The sequence below is a fragment of the Arachis ipaensis genome, chromosome B10, assembly GCF_059453495.1.
Source record: "Arachis ipaensis isolate K30076 ecotype BB chromosome B10, ASM5945349v1, whole genome shotgun sequence".
Classification (NCBI taxonomy): domain Eukaryota; kingdom Viridiplantae; phylum Streptophyta; class Magnoliopsida; order Fabales; family Fabaceae; genus Arachis; species Arachis ipaensis.
Window position 1 is genome coordinate 46620406 of NC_142435.1, and position 18752 is coordinate 46639157.

An 18752-nucleotide genomic window follows, 5' to 3' on the forward strand; every position below is an offset into this window, starting at 1 on the left:
TCTATTTCCACCCCGAAAAGAGCTCTTTCTCGGCATCCTACATCCTATATTAAGTCAGCAGCTAGTTTTACCGGAATAGGAATAAACGATGCAATTGAATCTGTTGGAGGAAGGTCATATATGACAATAGACGGAATTCGTTTGAGTAAAAATATCCCCTTTGTTGAGTCGACTGCTCATGCTTTGGTGGGACCAAGAAGAATTGCTCTTGTTCTCGGACCAGGAAGTGATTGCATTGATGCCGGGAATACACACTCTCTCTTTCTCTTTGAAGGAATCTGCATTCCAGGCTCTCGACCGGGTCATGGCATTGTTCTGGAGTGGAGCGAGTTCAGTTCCCCGAGGGGGGAGAATAGGCAGCTGTTAGAGTAGCGGTGGGGAACTCCCCCTGTTCTTCCAGGTTAGAAGGTACTCTTAGAGAGGACAGGAAGCAGAAGAGAAGCTAACTCGGGAGTAAAGGATGACAGATTTAGGGAGGGGGACTGAGTGAAACTCCGGGTCTTGATGCCCTAAGGGATAAAAAAAAAGATACCCTTAAGAACCTGAAGAGAGAGGGGCGAGTTTACGAGCGGCATTCGATCCTTAAGTAGGGAAGGTTAGGAGTGAAGCTCGGCTATGAACAAGCAGATAGGATAAGTTTTTCTAAGAGTAATAAGCAATCTCTAGCTTTCAACTTTCGACAATGACTTCTCAAATGGCATAAACCAAAGCGAAGGTTATTTATAAAGGGAGTTTCAAACAGGCTTCGCGCCTTCCCTTAAGAACCTCAATTTCAATCGAGCTACTTGCATCAAAGCCCATCATCAACATCACTGGGGAGAGATTGGAGAGAATGTTGCCTGAACCATTTCCTTTCTTATAAGGTTTTGAGTTGGTTTAAGTAAGTTTGCTTCTGGAGAGAGAGGATCTCTAAGAGAAGCTAATAGCTCTAAGTCGTTCGCTAAAGCGAGTTCAGTGGGACTGAAGGCTGTTAACTCGATTACCGGGGTTGTTTTCTTCTTTTATTCTCTTCCTACCCTTTCTTTGAACCTTGTCAATGATCGAACTTAAAGATATGAACTGAGTGCCATTTGATGAGTAACTGAGAACAAGGGGGAGGGATATGGAAAGGATGAAGTAATGAAAGACGAAGTCATTGCTAGTAGTAACGACTTGTCACGATCCATTGGTTCATATAAAATCCATGTCCTAGGTGTATCAAAAAACATTCTTTTCGCTAAGCGTATATAATAAAATAGAGTGAAAGGTCCACCCCGAAAGGGGGTACTAACTAACAGCTGAGTCCTCTCCGAACCGCAGGAGATAGTTGCCCATCATACGGCTCACCAACTTCACTTGCCTCTATGGGAGACTCGCTCCGGGCAGGTTCGGATCACTTACAATACACGGCTCTACGAAGGAAGGGGTTGGTGGGTTAGGAACGTTTTTCAATATGATTCTTTTTCTGTATTTGTTCGATGAGAAATGCAAGACGAGAACCCATCTCTTTTCGACTGGGAAATGCTACTCCGTTTTGTCCACTTTCTCCATCCCTCTCTATCAAAATGATCAAAAAGGAAGGCGAGCTTGCTTCTTATTCTCGTGTTCGATCTCTTCCATCTCTGCCCCGCTCGTTGTCACCTATGTTGAAGAAAGGTTTGGAACCCTGTAGAGAATGAGGAGGGGCCGAGGATCTTCCTCTATACAGTGCTTCTCGGGGCTCCACTCCCCCCCTGAATAAGTAAGGCCCCGTTAGCCTGCTTTTATAGCAAAGCGAGGGGATAGGGAAAAAGGACGGAAGCCCCCTTCACTCTGCCAGGGACTGGACAGGGGTTAGCTCTGTAAATGTGTAGAGCCGAGTGTAGTGTGGTGTAGTAGTAGGCACTTCTAGGCCCCTTCCCGGCTACTGGACCACTCCAGTGCTTTGGATACTACGGACCCTCTGCCATCCATTGCAGCAGAGCCTTTTCATGAGCGGGGGGGGGGGGGGGCTTAGCGCAGTTCTTTGAATCAAACGTTGAATGAAAAAAATTCTTTCTTATATAAATCTAAATCGGATAGGATAGATGGATGGATCTATCTTTCTATTAATATATATGACTAGAAAAAAAGTCTTTCTATAGTTAAGTAGCGCAGCAAGAAGCCCCCAATCAAGGATTTGGCCAGGAAAGACTGCACTGCTTGGGGCCCAGGAAGCGAAGGGAATGAGCTCGGCTGCTTATCCTCCACACTTATTTTTCTCCGTGCCTGTTTCGCATGCGCTTCGCGCGCCATTGGCGCTTTGCTCTCCTCTTATTCTTCATTGGACGGTTCGGATGGACTTCGCCGTTCTTTCCCAACTAAAATGGAAAAGGCTGTATCACATCGAGATGTCGATTCGTTTTCCGCCCCCAATGAGATGGGGCATTTGTAACCCCCTATTTTGACCTTTGTTTGGACCCTTCATCTTTCTGAATGGAGGCCCGGCTCGCGTCGTTCCAACAACCGGCGGGGAGCACCTCAGTATACGATCGCGCGCAGTAACTGGGAGTCCTTTTACACCTAAGGCCAACTTCAATTCACCAAACCAAGGTTCATCTCGTGTAGTGATTGTGGACTCGTACAAGGATATTGAGTAGACGGTTGATGTATCAGACTCTACCCTATCTTTCGTAGCATGCATTCCCATCGGTGTCGCAACTGATTCGGTAAGCTACGTGTCCGGTGCCAGGTCATCGAAAGGGACTTCGGTCCCCCAAACTTACTTACTTACTCGTGGCAACCTTCCGGCCGCCCAACAACCTATAACGCTAGTCACTACTCCCACTGGGGCTAGGAAGTAAGCCCCACAACCCAAAGCGGCGAAGAACAAATAGAATTTGCTATAAAAGCCGGCTAACGGGGGTATTCCTGCGTATGAGAACATAGTAATGGAGAAGGTAATAGCCGAAATAGGATTCGTTTTGGCTATAGCGCCCAAATCCGCTATATATTTTACACGGGTTTGCCGTAATGCTAAAACTATGGCGAATGCATCTATCGTCATTAATGCATAAATTAAGATACCAATTAGTAGTGATTGAATTCCTTCTATGGTTCCACATGAGAAACCAGTACGAATATAACCTACATGTCCAATTGAACTATGAGCTAGAGGTCTTTTGACTTTCGTTTGGGCCATGGCGGCCAGTGCTCCTAAAATCATAGAAGCAATGCTGCAGAAACAGAAGATTTGTTGCAATGTAGCTCCATAGGAACCATAAATAGAAACACGTGAAATATTAGCAAAAATAGAAATTTTAGGCGCAATAGAAAGGAATGCTGTAACCGGGATGGGTGAACCCTCATAGATATCAGGTGCCCACATATATAGAGTCAAAAGGGAGGGATATGGAGTCTGAAGGGGAGGGGTTTTCTTCGGGGCTCGAGAGATGGGGCCCCAACAGTTTTGAATTCGCCGCAGGGGAATTCACACGAAAGGGAACGAAGATTTCTCGACGAAAAAAAGTGCTCTCTGAACCGAACGTGAAAGTGGTTTTCCATCAGACGGCTGTTCCCGTAACCCCACTCTCCACTTGGATTATATATCCAAAAAGGTCCGCTCTTGGCCATTCCACACGCTGCCTAGCAGAGGCGTGGTTATCTCAAGTGGATTCTTTCTTTTTTAGTAGATGCCGAACCTGCAGCCCCTTCTTAGTCAATGGGGCTAAGAAGGGGGCGGACGCAGCAGCTACATGGACCCCTTCCTTTCTGTTGTTGCCAGCGCTTTCCCGGGCCGATATATCAAGGGCAGGCAAAGCCCGAAGGCTGCTATCCCAATGGGCCTGCGGGCAGAACGAGGAGAGGGCCCGCCTAGAAATGCAGGCATACCACCGCGGTCGAAAAAGCGTGTTCCCTTCAGATAACACGCACCGTAGGCCATCCTCGGCCTTCTTCGTTTTCGATGAAAAACAAAATGAATCTCGATCTCCGAAAGCGTTTTCCTTCCCCCGCCGCATCTCCCTTCGTCGAGCCTTTCCTTTAATGGTTGGGGGAAGCATTCCCTTATCTGAACTTGGCGGGCATTCTTTCCAGCCTTATTCAAATAGGGGGTGGGTTTGGTTGGTTTGAACATAGGATAGGCTCAAGATTGGAAGATCCTAGCTACGCCATACGTTCAATACAAAATCTGGAAAGCTGCAGGGATGACAAAAAGCCTGTGTTGCACTGAAAAAAAAAAGAAACCTAAGAGAGAGAAGACGCTCTTAGGTTTCTTCCTCCCGCGCCCGCCGCCGCCCGGCCCGCGTTAGAAGGGAAGATTAGCAAAGCGAGAAAAGACAGAGGGAGGGGGAGCAGCATCTTATTCTCTTCGCGAGAACTTCCCGATCGGAGAAGCATTCGGAACGGGCTCCGCGTTCATTTCGTTGGCAGAAACGATCCACAATCCATTCGGGGCTTCGGGGAACCCAAAGAAGTCTTTCGACTTGATTCATAGATTGAATCAATGATAGATAGAAAAAAGATATCTCGTTCAGCTATCTTTTTTTTTCTCTACTCTAAAGAGGAATAGAATAGACACCCCTTAGATTTCTATGTATCCTAAATCCCCATTTTTTTTAGAGAGAGCAGATCAGATATAACGCTAAAAAAAATGGAGAGAGAAAAAGAGCAGATGGATCCTATCCCCTATATCGAACACTAAATCCTATCTATTGATAGATATATCTTCCTTCGTCAAATACCGGACTTTGCCATTTTGTAGGAATTCCTCATACTCATATCCAAGGCAGCTTACCACAAGCACCCCACCCCATACGACTTGTTTTGTTGGGGTTCGCCTTTTTATTTAATCAAACAAAGTCAGTATAAGTAGTAGGGGCTTCATAGCGACTTTCATTCTAAAGGAAACCGAAGAACCAACCTTTAGTCAATAGGAGCCCCCCTCTTTGCGACCTCATCACTTCAAAGCACAAACCAATTTCTTTCTTAGTCACCGGGCGGAGCGCACCTTTGGTACTTCAGTAGGGCGAGCTGTTTGATAGTGACTTCTTTCGTTTGGTAGGGCGACGAAAGAAAGGCTACTTCAATCTAGGAAACAGCCGGAAACTCGAGAGGGTCGCCTTTGGAAGCGTTTGCCGGTAACCAAAGCGTCACGACATAAAAAAAAAAAAAAGAAAAAGGAAGGAGTCCATAAACCCGGAAACGAAACTAAGTTCGTTCCCTTTCGTCAAGTAGGTAAAGTAGGCATACGAACCCACTTACTTTTGCTTTGCCTTAGACTCTATTGGAACAAAGCTAAGAAGGAGGCGGAATGGAGAAAGGACAAGGGCGGTCTTGCTTGGCGCAAAGGCTGCTGGTTCGGGGAAAGGGTACTAAAGGTCCTCGGACTTCCAGGCGGTTTTTCTTTTGGACAGCTGTTCACCGTTGGATCTTGCCAATACAGCCCCCTATGGTTTTCGTTACCGAGATATCTTTTTTTTCATTGTTCCCAGGGATTTTTTGGGTAATCCGCTCCCATGCTGCAAACAGTCAAATCTGAACTAAACCTTGTCGCTCTTCTTTCCTCGCGGGCAGGAAGCACACCAGCAGCGTGCGTTGCGTGATTCTACTGTGTTTTTTGCACTTGACTGGGTGGACAGTTGACCGGAAGATAACTTCGATTCGCCTGGCCAGCTGGCGGGCTGCGTGCTTATCTTGTATGACAACACTACGGAGCGAGTGGCTCTTCTAGGCGGGCAGCTGTGTGAAAACACTACAGAGAAAGCGACGCTTTCGTTTAACATGCTATGGTCTCAACGCCCTTACGAGATAGTGATGAGTTTCACGCGCTCTAAGCCCGGCCCGCGCGCGGTTAGGAAGATTGGCCGCATTCTGAGCGGTACCACCCACCCTAACCTACCACCTATGGGCGGCCGTCCGTTCTACAGCCGCCCGAAAAGGAACTGCAGTGATCTTGAATAGGGATCCTACAGCGATAGATAGAATCCCCATATAAATACCACTAGATCGAGCACCAGTGATTTCGTATCCGGTCAAAATCTTGGCTAATTGATCGAAGTGGGTAGCTCCAGTAGACCCATAGATCATGGAACAAATAGGGTGGGTAGGCCCAACCACCACACTACATGTATAGACGCGAACCCCCCTCGTTACCGTACGTGCGACTCTCACCGCATACGGCTCGCACAAAGACTCCAAAATCCATCCCGAGCCTTTTCTTCCATTCCACCTCTCCTGCCCAATCCTCGATCAAACTTGCGTTCCCAGGCGCTATGAAATGGCCTTCGCCTATCGTATGTATCGGCTTGGCTTCGTCCGGAACCAAGGAGGCATTCTGGCGGGCGCGTGCGTGTAGGAAGGCCGACCACTACATAAGCTAAAAGACTACGACGACTACAACGGAAGCGGCTCGCTTCTATTCTCGTTGGGATTGGATATATCTGGGGAATCTATAGATCATAGTAGTTCGCCAACCTCTCTAACTAACATACGATACAATTGAACTTCACGGCACGGCAAAAAAAAAGGAGCTTCGCATTGACAAGAAGAAATCGGGCCTTCCTGCGCTGACGAATGCCTCCTTTCTCTTCTCTGAAGTCTACAACAAACAAGTGGGAGAGGCAGGATTCGAACCTACGTAGAAAAACTTCAACAGATTTACAGTCTGTCGCTTTTGACCACTCGGCCACTCTCCCCTTCCTGGGCCGAGGCCCCCCTCAATGGGTTCTAAGAAGGAGGCCTAAAAAAAAGCTTATTGATTTGATTGAAGGGAACTTATACTATTTATTAGCTTAGCTAGCGTTCCGCTAGTCATTTAGTCAGTTCATAACAATCTCTGTACAAAGGGCAAAGCTTCTACGACAGCTCCCCCCTAGTAGCTTCTGGCGAAGCTGCAAGCCTACCCTTCTCGAGCTTAAATAGCTTAGCTTATCAAGCCTAGTCTACAAAAAAAGGGCTACAGCAAGCAAACTTTCCCTTTTGTTTGTTGTGGGTTGCGCCTCACCGCAGGCACTGAATGGATGAAATGAGTGGAGATCTTCCTTCCCCCTTGTTAATTACCAAGAACTTCGTTGCCACTAGTGGCGAAGAAAAATTCGACCATCCTACCCAAAAACAACTCGGAACCTAAAGAGAGTTCAGTCCACAAGAAGCAGGCAGAGCTTTAGCCATTGGACTACATCCATCTATCCTACCTAAACAGTAACCCCCCTTTTGTTCGTTCTTCGAATGACGCTAGTGGAGACAAATTCCTTCCGGCTAATGAAGATACTACTCAAATCTTCCCAGTGGATCCTTCTTCTCCCTAAGAATTGAACGAACCAAGTTCCAAGAAAAATTCTTAGGGAGTAAGAAATAGAAAAAAACCAACAAGAAACTTCCCACTTTGGATGTCCCACGATTCTGCTAGTTTAGAAACAAAGGGGAAGGCTACAAATTACATTGGTCGCTAGGTCAGAAAAGCAAGAACTCCAAATTCTCCCCAAGTAGGATTTGAACCTACGACCAGTCAGTTAACAGCCGACCGCTCTACCACTGAGCTACTGAGGAACAAAGGACTAAAGTTAAGGAAGCCGACTCTCGTTCTTTGGACACCAACCTATGACCGAACAAAAAAAGGTTCGTCACTCTTTTTCACATACACCGGGAGAAAGGGTTACGATAGCAAGCCCCTCCTCGGCCGGAGAGCCTCCGGGACAAGGGGGCGCATGCATATAACGGAGCAACCATCCACTCTCGAGATTCGTATTGATCAATCGATCTCCGCGTCCTGCCAGTTCGCTAAGTAGACTCACTCTCCCGAGGGGCTACAAAGGCTGGAACTATTCCTGTCAAAAACAAAGGACCTACTTATCATCCTAGGAGTTAGCAGGTATGATTGAGTCCCCTCTCTGTCTGTCTCTCCGAGTTTCTACTACTAAGTAGCACTTCTGCTATTCAATCATAGAATCGATTCCAATCAAGCTGAAAGATGAAAGAAACCCTATATTATTAGTAAGCTCTAACGCCCTTCCTTCAGCCGGCTCCGCCCCATTGTTGACTTTTATCAAATGGATATTTAGGGATCTCTCTTGTTCATAGATCTTGAAACCAGATCCATATCCATTTCTCAATATATCTATCTTTCTATCTATCGATAGATATATTGATATAGATCTCTATCTGGATCTATCTCCATATCTATCTAAGCTAAGAAAGAACCAATACTTAAAGGGCGTAACCAACGGAAGGTTCTCACCCTGTCCCCGACATTGTTCTCCGACGATGCCCCGCGGAATGGATAAGCGAAAGGGGCCTTCTCTTTCTTTCTTCAATCGTTCCGATCAGGACAAGTGGGTTGGTTTCGTCCTTCTATCTACGCAATTCTCTGTCTTCGTTCGTGATCATGTTGGGCGAAAGGTAGTTTGTTGTAGAGGAGCGGCTGTGAAACGGCGATTCTCCCCTTTCCATTGAAGTGGGGGCCTCCTTCCCCACCATTTTTCCTATTTATTATGGATAGGGATTTTACCGATGCTGAAGGTAGCTTGCTTACCAGGCTACCCACTTTAGAAGCTAGTCGCCAGAAAGAAGCGGCGAGGACGCGAAGCTGTCGTAGAAGCTGCCCTCCCCCCCTGTAGTCGAAGTACTCGGCGCTACTTTGATTCAATTCAAAAGGTAACGACTTTTTCCGGTTTCCGCAACCGTAATCATTTGTCACTCCGATTACTTCATCCATAAACGTTTTTTTTTTCAATAGCGGTACGCTATAAAAAAAGTAAAGGATAAGCTTGCATTCTAGAAGCGGTAGATTCCCGCCTCCTTCATTTCTACAGCCTCCTTCGGTGATAAAAGTTCCCTTCCCTTTTCTAAAATGCCCGATTGGTCTGCCTCAGCAAATGTACAAAGTGGACCGCTGTTTGGTTGGCTGACCCTCTTCTTACCATTCGGGTTGGGTTGACCCAGAAGTCAAGTTAGAAGGAATGGAACCAATGGAGAGTCGTCCGCAGTTCACACTTGGGCAAAGACGACTGACTTTGTTTGGAAGCGGAACACGAACCGATTTCCGCTATTCCGGGTTCTTATTGAGCGTAGCGAAATCAAGGTTTATTATAAAGTCAGCGAAGTTTCTATGGTGTTCTACCTTTGCGTAGTCTCGGTCCACAGTGGAAGGCTCCGTACCGACGCCTCACTACTACTTAATTAATGGCTAAGCGATTTCATAACCTGAGCTTTCCTTAACCAGCTGACCTTACTTCGTAACCTTAACGTACTTTCTTTATTACTATATCATAGGCCTTCGCCACTTCAAACGTTCGCCCTTTCTTTTTTTTATTAGAAAAAAACGGGGCCTTACTTATTCTGTTCAGGGAGGATGAAAGACAAAGAAAGGGATCGGGGGGCTTATTGATCGGAGAAAGGGAAGGGACTTATTGGACCTAACTGAGAAGGAGACAGAAAGGGATCACCTGACCTTATCTTGAGTGAGAGAGGCTAGTCGCAAGGCAGAAAGCTTAGTCTCAAGTCTGAGGGTGAACGAACGGGATTTCTATTTCATTCAGAGCCCGGCCAGTGACAGAAAGAAATACATTGACAGACGGAGTCACCGACCGGAATGACATGTATCCGAAGTCCTCTCCACCGGATACTGCCCTAAAACAATCCTAAGCTTCAAGCTCATCCAGAAAGACCCCAAGCCCACTAGCGGACTACTGATCCTATTAGAAAAAAGAAGACGAGACTCGTGCATGTGGGGTGGATTCCCTTTCGTAACTCAATAGGTGATTTGCAGCAGCTACACCAGGGGAAGAGTGGGCATCTATTTATCTATTACTTTCTCTTTGACTTCGGATTGAGACTTGAAGCTTTAGCCTGAAGGAAGACAAGATCAGGAACCCCAACCCACTGTTTTGTGCCACGCGGTTGAGCTTTCCACTGTGACATCCATTCTTGTCTAGTTTTCTAATAGAGGGAAAGCAGCTCTCCTTTATTAGAGGGTATGCCTTTACTTATCGTTAGGAGAAGTCGCTTCTAAGGTATCATCTTGTAGTTCTAGGATTGGTTGATGTTCTTGCCTAGTAAGGCTGGTAAGTTAAGTATTGTCTAGTTAAGTTCTTCGAGATTCTCTTTTGAAGAGGCATTTGTTCTTGGACGATGAAAAAAACTTTGATAGACCAGAGGTGTAATGTAAGCAAAGCCCTTCCTAGCAATAGTGGAAGTGTGATTTCATACTAAAACTTGACGCCTTGAACACGCTTTCTATAAATAAACAAAAAAAAGAGGCGAGTCCGATTGCTTCGTAAGTGAATAGGGGTGAGTTTAGCTAATGAATAGGTTTTTTTAGTTGTGGTATAAATGGGGGGCTTTAGGCCCCATTGCCTTGTTGTTGTTTAGTTATTTGAATCCGTTTTCTCGCTAACCGAAGATGAAAGGGGGGTGCAGAGGCGCAGGAAAGGGTGTGGTTGTTTAAGCATCCAAAAGTTGAACTTGCTGTTCCAGAGGTGCTTGTACCCGATCTTGACGGCACTGGTAGTGAGATGCACTCTCTTTTCTCTCTTGCTTGTGGCATTGTAGTCTTTTTCTGCCTTTTACTTTTTTTTATGATGAATTAGTCACCTTAGCTCTCATAAGCAGCCCTTCTGGTGAACCGGTTGAGAAGTAGGCCTTGTTGGCTGCCCCCGCCAACTAGAGATCCTCAGAAGCGAACCGAGGAGGAGGCCATCTCAGTGATGATTTGATCTCCTTTTCTGACCTATGCTTTTATCTTACCTTGGGTACACGACCATTAGTTGCCTCTGTGTAGTCTGTACGTAACTCTTCATCCATTAAGGTAAAGGGAGTGCTTTCCGTCTCTTACTTAGAACGGTGTTATTTATTGGCTTTCTCCCTCTAGGTGAAGTAAGACTGCTTTTCATTTTTCAAATCATTCAATCATCGGTCTTTAAAGCCTTGCTTAGCTTTATTCTCCAATCTTATCTAAGTCAATATGGAACTCTGCCCTTTCCACTTAAAAAGAATGGGCTTCTTCTTTCATGCCATTCCTCATCCTCTGGAAAAGGAACTTAATCTCACTAATCAAACTCACCCTTGCTTGGCCTTCTTCTCCCCGTTTTCATTGGGTTACGAAGTAAGATTCGGCTAGCTTTTAGCTTGGAGTGGAGTAGCCAGGAAGAGGCACCGAGGGAAACCTCGACCAGAAGATCAGCTAACCTAAGCGCCCACGAAGAGAGATTTCGAATAATGAAAAAAGTAGGTAGTAGGCCTTCACTTCAACCAACCTACTTGATTTCGTTTTTTTCTTTCGCACTCAACCATCCGCTCTGGACGAAGCTCGCGCTCGGCCCCCCCTAACTAAAAAAATGACCTTTTCTGTTTCGTTAAGGAGACTTGGAAACCATCGTTGACATTTAGGTGAGAATGGAGTGAGGGTGATAAGCTAAAGCCTATCATTCTATTATTAATTTATTTCATTGGCCGGTAAAAAGGATAGAGTAAAAAAGGGGAGAAACCTCTCAACCAGTGGGTTGGTGCCAGACACATCCATCTTATTGTCACCTACATTCCCGTCTTCTGCATTGGCTGATGGAGATTGTAATCCCGGATGAATGGAACTTTCGCCACTTTCCCAACCAGAATAGAATGCAGCTCGATCCGGCTGAAAACCTTGAATCTGAGACTAATGCCTTTGTTGGTTGGGCCTTTGCCTTTGATGCCTCACCACTTTCAGATTCAAGTGCTAGTTTTCTTACAATGTCGATCGGGAAAGATAGAGCATCTTTTCCCCGGCCTGGGTAAGAGTAAGAAGTAAGGCCTGTGTCTATGTCTATCCATCTTATAATCCGAATCCAAGCTATACCTCCTAGCCTGTTCTGTCGGTGAAAAGTGCTAAATCCGTGCGTGTAATGAGAGAAGGCTCTTTCTTTTCTACTCGTTGTAGAGTATAGTATGTCATTACTGGTCTTTCTTTGGCTTTAGCTATTCAGGAAGATTTCCCCCAAGTTTTTTGCTATTTTACTAGATCGAGATGCTTAGTAACTCAAAAGATAGGACTTTCTCTCTTCGACTTCGTTGTGCTGGCTGTGTCGCTACTGCAAGGGAGAATCAGAGTGACAATATGGGAGTAGTTCCTTTTGTATACCGTAGGGTATAAAGGTAAGATCTCTCACGTGTCACTATTAATATAATAAGGAGCACCTGAAGGTAACCCGATCAGAATCCTAATCCGAAGCTTGTCCGTATGATGGCCCAAGTCTTACGATTATTTTACCAATGTCTGGTGTTTGGAAAACCTTTTCGTAAGCCCAACCTAGTAAAGGGAGCGGGGAATTAATTCCTTTATCTTTCCTCTTTCAACGAAAATGCCTAAGCTCGCAGGTTGGCAGAAAGACAAAGGCTTGACGACCTACCTAATTAGCTAGACGAACTTCCCAATACACCCCAGTCCCAGGTCTGAAGCCGGACATTGATTGACTCATTGATTCCGAGATAGGCTCCTACTCAAAGCAAAGCCAGGCTTTAAAGACCGAGCGAAAGGCCCCTTCACCCCCGCTTCAGCTCTTCTGTAAGGGTAAGGAACCACCACTAGATTCTGGCTTTAAGGCTGAATTGGCATTGTGCTGCCAGAGGACAGCGAATGTACTAGAGTAGCTAGCGTAGCTTCCAACCCCTGCTTAGAAAACAAGAAAAAAGGATTAAGAGAAGAGCATATAGAGGAAGGTTGGATGTAATTCAAATACAGAAATACGGACATGAGCCCCCACAAACAAGCTCTCGGGCAAAAAGAATTGGAAATAGGCCAAGCCTTTTTCTAGAACTGTTCGGAAGAAGACATAGGAGCCTAGCCGATCAAGATCCTCAAGAGTCAAGAGAAAGAAATCGATCGAAAGAGGACTAACTATAGGTTCGATCGATCTGCTTCCTTCAGTAGTTAGTTACAAATGTATGATAGGTCTATCATTGTTGGCTAGGAAGTCTGCACAAAAGTTGCCTTGGCAAAGGCTGTGAACAGGGGTCACTGTGAGTTGTTTGATCTGCGCAGTCTTAAAGCATAGCTCTTCACGGGTGATCCTCAATCTCAGCATTTGTAATCAGACTTAGAGCTTCTGCAGAATCAGTTTCAAGGATGCCATCTTTTATTTCATAACCTTCAACAGCATTAATCGTCTTTCTATTGCCCAAAGTTTAGCAGCTAAACTGAAACTTTTGACATGTGCCCACAAAAACAAAATAACCATCCGCCTTGGTCATCTCTTGCAATCCCTCCAATCCCAGGAGGGCCAGGCTTCCTTTTGTTTTGCACACCCATCAGTCTTCAATTGGATTCTACCTGCAGGTAGTTGCTTCTTCTTTTTGTAAGGAGGAAAGGACATTCGTATATATCAAGGTTTTTTCCTTACCTTCTGGTCTGAGTGCCACTTCCATCTCCTCTGCATAGGTCCGAAATTGGGGATGATATTTATGGTATGTGCTGCGGCCTTCAATTCAGTCTTTGTTCCTATCTTTCTATATGTGCCGGATAATACTGGGCAAAATAAACAGCCAGCAGACACCTGTGAGTCCTATATCCGTGCTGCCCTGCAAATTCTTGTGAATCCGGAATGAATATAAATAAAACAGCAGCTACCAAAGTGAATCCAAAATCTCTTCGATTCACTTAAGGCTTGTGAAAGGCCAAAAAAGGGATTCCCAAGATCTCTTTCCTAGTCGATCACTACTGGCGGAATGTGCCCCAAAAGTCTACCGCGAGGTCCTAATCCCGGCTCTCTTTATATATCCTAATTTGATTTGTCATTAGGTGCTTTTGTTTTAATTGCTTTCACGCACTGGTCCACATAAGATCTCACTTGCCAGAAATCCACAAAACCAATTCTGGAATGGCAAAGAAAAAGGCTTTCATTTGAAGCACGAGAATGAGGTTGGATGACTATCAGTGGAGAGTTGGTTAGAATGACTAGAAGACAAGTTTTCTCAAAACCATTAAAGTAAAAAAGTCCTCGGAAAATCCCCTCATCCGCAGATTGGAGACCAAGGGTCTTTCCAGGAGGCTCGGGTGAGAGGGGTGTGATGAATAGAGATTTCCCACCAGCAGCTTCTCCTATCACTTGACTTCTGCAGGCGCTGGATCTTATCTTAAGGGAAATGCCCAGATCCATATTCTATAAGATACGGATTTCAGGTAGTGAGAGAACCGAGCAAGTCCTCACTCGAAGAAGGCCGGCTTAAAGGCAAATTGAAGTCGAAAAGCCTTAGATGACTCTTTCGAGAAGGACTTCCCGGATTCGGAAGTAGCAAACCGTCCCTCTATTCCAGTTGCAAAAAAGAAAGGAGGGCAGGCTTGCTAGATTGCTTGCATCTATGATCGAACTTGAAACTAGCCCCTGGAGAGGTAGAGCACAACGTAAGGGAGAGAGTGAGGGTTGAACCTGTAATGCGAGGGAAATAACCCCTCCATCAATGCTTCATATTAAGAGGAAAGGGGATGGATGTGTAAAAAAGGATCCTGTGATTATGGGTGTTTTATCACTCGAGAAATTTGACAAGCATGAACTGGTACTGGCATCTCTACCTCCTTCTAACGCTTATCTCTTTTCTTGCTTCTTTGCTTTAATCCTTTTGATTGCTCCCTATAGAAGATCGATTGAAGAGGCCTTATTTTTATAGAGAAAATGAATAGCCAATTAACGATACTGATTCCAGGCAAACCTCTAACCAGGCTGATGAAACCTAACCAGAATGTTAAATCAATTACGTCGGTCGTTGTGATCCTTCTTTCTCTTCCAGCTATTCCTCAAAAGAAAGAAAGGAAAGAACTCGATCACACTGCACAGAAAGAAAGGCTTCATTATATCAAAAGGGGCGAGCGTATCGATTGCAGAAAGGCTGCCCTATTCGGTCAAGACCCGAGAGTCGTTATTCTCCCTTACTTCGTCCTTGCTGCTATTGTAGCAGTAGTGCCTTTTGGAATTGTATCAGAAGTCCCTGGCTTCTTAATACTACTTTTAGTAATTTCGTCCCTTGAATGCTGATCTAAGCGAGCGCGAATAGGGTCCTGCTAGTAGGTTGTAGTTGCATAGTTCCTAGGCCATCCATCCTGCCTTGTCCCTTCTCGCGTAAACCGCTGTATTAAAGGAGGTGAGTAAGTAAGCCAGTTAGAAAGCATGATAAAATAGCCCCTTAAATATCCCTTTCTTTTATCGAGCTAGCCTTTTAGTATGATTACCAGGAGTGAAAGAAAGCTACGAAAACTCTGAAGTTAAGGAGAAGAGTGAACCCCTTTTACTACCCGTAAAAATACGAGTACCTGTTGCAAATGAATCAACCCCGCTTGTTTTTTCTGTTGATAGGTTAGATTCTCGGTTGAACGTTAGGAAACCCTACCAAAAATGGAGTCTTTCCCCTATATCCCAGTGCCTCGACTAGTGCTTTTCCTAAGTGGTGGATATTTTTTTTAGGCTTTTAGTCATATGTATTCCCCTCTTTGAGTGTGCTAGTAATAAGCTGGGAAAGTCAAATCCATCAAGGCGAGGAAAAACTAGTTTGAAAGTAGTCCTCCTTGAAGTTCCTTTTAATTGAATGTGGTAAGGATAAATAGAAATGCAATCTCTGAATCTCTTACATCCCGCCTAGTACCTTTTTGAATCGAGGGGGCGAAAGCTTAATATCAAGTAGGAGTTCTGGATTGAGGCCCAGTTGGTTGGATAAAGGTTGGAGTTCTAAGGGCATCATCTCGAAAAATTGCCTTTCCTGGAGTTTCTTTTTAAGTCTTTTCTTTCTTCTTCTATATCTGCTTTCTCTCCGCTCCGGGCAAGTCCTAAGCTTTGCCTTTCCCCCCGTCTCCTTACCGCCCTACTCGCAACTTGATTTTGACCATATCCCGTTCGGGGCTCTCTGGTCTAAATGCTCGAAATGAGCGATATTCACTCGGAACCTAGAGATTCAAACAGGCACAGGTCAACCAAAAGCATATTGCCGAGCTAAGGGATTTCTTGCTATTGTCCCCCCTACTGAGCCGTGGGGTTTTGCTTGGCTATGCCTCGGGAATTGGGCCTCTGGTTTTTGGTAGTACAGGGAACCCAGTTTCTGGGGGGCAACTATGGGAACGAGACTAAGTCCTCTCGAATGAAACCTGGCTTCGACCCGAAGCGATAGGTTTGGTCTACCACAGTAATGAAACCAGTGATGTTTCTGATGCTACTATCGATACTTCCTTCATTGCCCATGTTCGTTACATTGCGTGGGCGATGTTTTCACAGCCAGCAGGGCTTAAAAAATTGATCTAAACTGGGGAAGTGTTTTCGCTCTCAAGCGCCCTAGTCGAACCAGATACGCCGATCCACGCCAGTGGCGAGCTAAGCGAGTGGAAAGCCTACCCATACCAGTATAGCTGCTTGGGCTTCCCTTCCCGCCGAGAACTTGATTTCCAGTTTTCCTAGGCCTACATCCCTTAGTCCACGGATTAGCAAAGCTTGTCCGAAAGATGACTTCCCTTTGATCTGCTCATAGACGCAACAGCTGGGCATGAGATGTTCTCATTCATGGATGAGTATAGCGGCTATAACCAAATCAAGATGAACCCTGTGGATGCGGAAAAGACTGCCTTCTGAACTCCGAAAGGTAACAACTATTACACAGTGATGCCTTTTGGTTTAAAGAAGGAAGGCACTAAGACGGATTTCCTTGCTTCGGGGATTGCTACAATCATGCTAGCTTTTTCCCGGACTTTAGGCCAAGGGTTATTTTCTTCTTTCTTACGCTTGCTTTCCTCAGTGAAGGGTTCATCGGGGGTTTGAGCTCAATAGAGAGACTTGATTTCAGTTGTGCTTTTAGGCAATTTGAATTCCTCTTTAGGTAAGAATGTGTAATTTCCCACATTAACTTCGAAAACTGGGTTTTCCATTGAGTCATAGTCAGTGAAGGCAAAGTGAATCTCCGAAAGCCATAAAGATTCTATTTCCTCTATAGACGAGTGCAGTAAGAAGCGGAAAGATTCGATGCTACTCCTTCTCCTATAACTGCTACAGGATCTGATTATCCTTTCAAATCAAAGAGCAAGCCCATTTACCTGCCTGGCTTGTAACTACTTACTATGCGGCAGACTTATCAAGCTAAGTACTGGAGTCTAACTTCTAATAGATAATAGAACAACTTGCTCCGGCTTCAGAGTTCTCAATGCTCCAGCTTCCGTAACTAAAGAGACTGACTTCTCCTCGGCTTTCTCTGTCTCAGGTACGGCGTGTCAAATCATAATCTAAATACATATTTCGGGCTTCTGCCTTCAGTCAGGTCCGCATTTGCCTTGCCCGCCTCACCTGAAGTAAACTCTGGATCTCGCTTTGCTTCAGCTAGATGGGATTTAACGAAGACTTTAACTTCCTATTAGACTGCAACTTAGTCAGAAGTAGAAGATGACTGGCTTCTCCTGCTTTCAACTTCAAGAATGGACTTAAGAGCTGCTGTAGGGTCTTTAGTCTTAGGATGCTTTCAGGCTCTGCCTCCTAACTTCCCGGGAAAGACAACTAATTTAGGAATTTCATCACCGGGAAAGAAGGTTTCAGAACCATAATCCTTTAGACTTGATTCCTGAGTGACTCTAGTTTTGATCCTGCTGAGATTTGTTCATCCTAGAGCTGTAAGCGCTAGTCTTCTATACCTTTCCCTGGTTGCTCGGGCTGGGATACGTGCACACATCACTTTCTGCTCACCTGGAATGGAATGCTTCGACCCTCTCGCAAGAATTGTTTGGGAGTGCATGATGGAATTCAGTAAAAGCATTCTGGGTTAGAGTCAATCGAGCAATGAGCGAAAAAGGACACAGACACAGGAAGAAATACGGTATAACTGGCTATGTGCCAATCTTTCTTCTTCTAAATGAAATGACCAGTTTGCCACTAGTCTTGGTTCGATCCGAAGGGGAAATTCCACTTCGTCAGATGAGATTTCTTACCTTTACTTATGCCATTAGTTGGAGCAGCTATCAAGCGTTCGTTCTTACCCTCAGTGTACCGACCCTCAAGCGGGATGTCGATGAAGACTAGATCTGAGTGATCCATCTCACTCTATGAGATTTTTAGGTGAGGGGGATGGCCTTCTTCTGGCTGGACTTATGGAGCGGCGATACACAACTAGCAACCCGTTTCGCCAACCTTTGAAGGAGGTCCGATGACCCAACCCCTTCTACCTTTACCAACTACTAGGCTGGGCGGTCCCAAAGACTGACTCCGAATGGCAGGTTTCTCAATGCGAGATGGAACTGATAGGATGGCCTCTATCCATTTACGCGGGTGTGCACTTCACTCAAAAAAAAAAGAAGTGAATCCGGAAGTGACTTCGCTAGGCTAGCCTTGTTAGTGAAGAATTTGCCCCTAACGCCAGGGGGAGCAGTCCAATCGTTATTCCTTCCTTCAACAAAAGCAGAATGGATACAAACCACCAAAGAACGAAAGTAAGTACCACCACTCCTACTCCAATTAGTAAAGCTAGCGCCTCGAACTAATCACATGCTAACTCCGGCCCATCTTTAATATTAAAGGACCAAGACCTTACGACAACAGATGCGGATGAACTAGCTTAGCTGCAATCCTTCCCGCTCTAGTTCGACTAGCTTTGACCTTGAACGTGGAAATCTCAGTTGACTGGATATAGTGATTCAGATGGGTCTGCTGATAGGGATGAAAGAAAACCCACCCCCTATTTGAATAAGGCTACACCTTCATACTTGGCGGAGGAGCCATTACGTGGTGTAATAAGAAAGAAGGAAATCCTTATCCATGATGGAATCTGAGTTTGTAGCCTGCTCAGTTGCAGTGATGGAGGCTATATGGTTAAGGAGATTCTTGCAAAGT

At 45.3% G+C, this 18752-nt stretch overlaps 2 non-coding genes across 2 annotated transcripts; both read right to left on the reverse strand.

Moving 5' to 3' along the window:
• Positions 1–6549: 6549 nt before the first annotated feature.
• Positions 6550–6632, reverse strand: TRNAY-GUA (transfer RNA tyrosine (anticodon GUA)). Its single transcript has one exon. It is a non-coding gene; the product is annotated as a tRNA-Tyr (tRNA).
• Positions 6633–7413: 781 nt separating this feature from the next.
• Positions 7414–7485, reverse strand: TRNAN-GUU (transfer RNA asparagine (anticodon GUU)). The gene has a single exon. It is a non-coding gene; the product is annotated as a tRNA-Asn (tRNA).
• Between the last annotated feature and the right edge of the window lie 11267 nt (positions 7486–18752).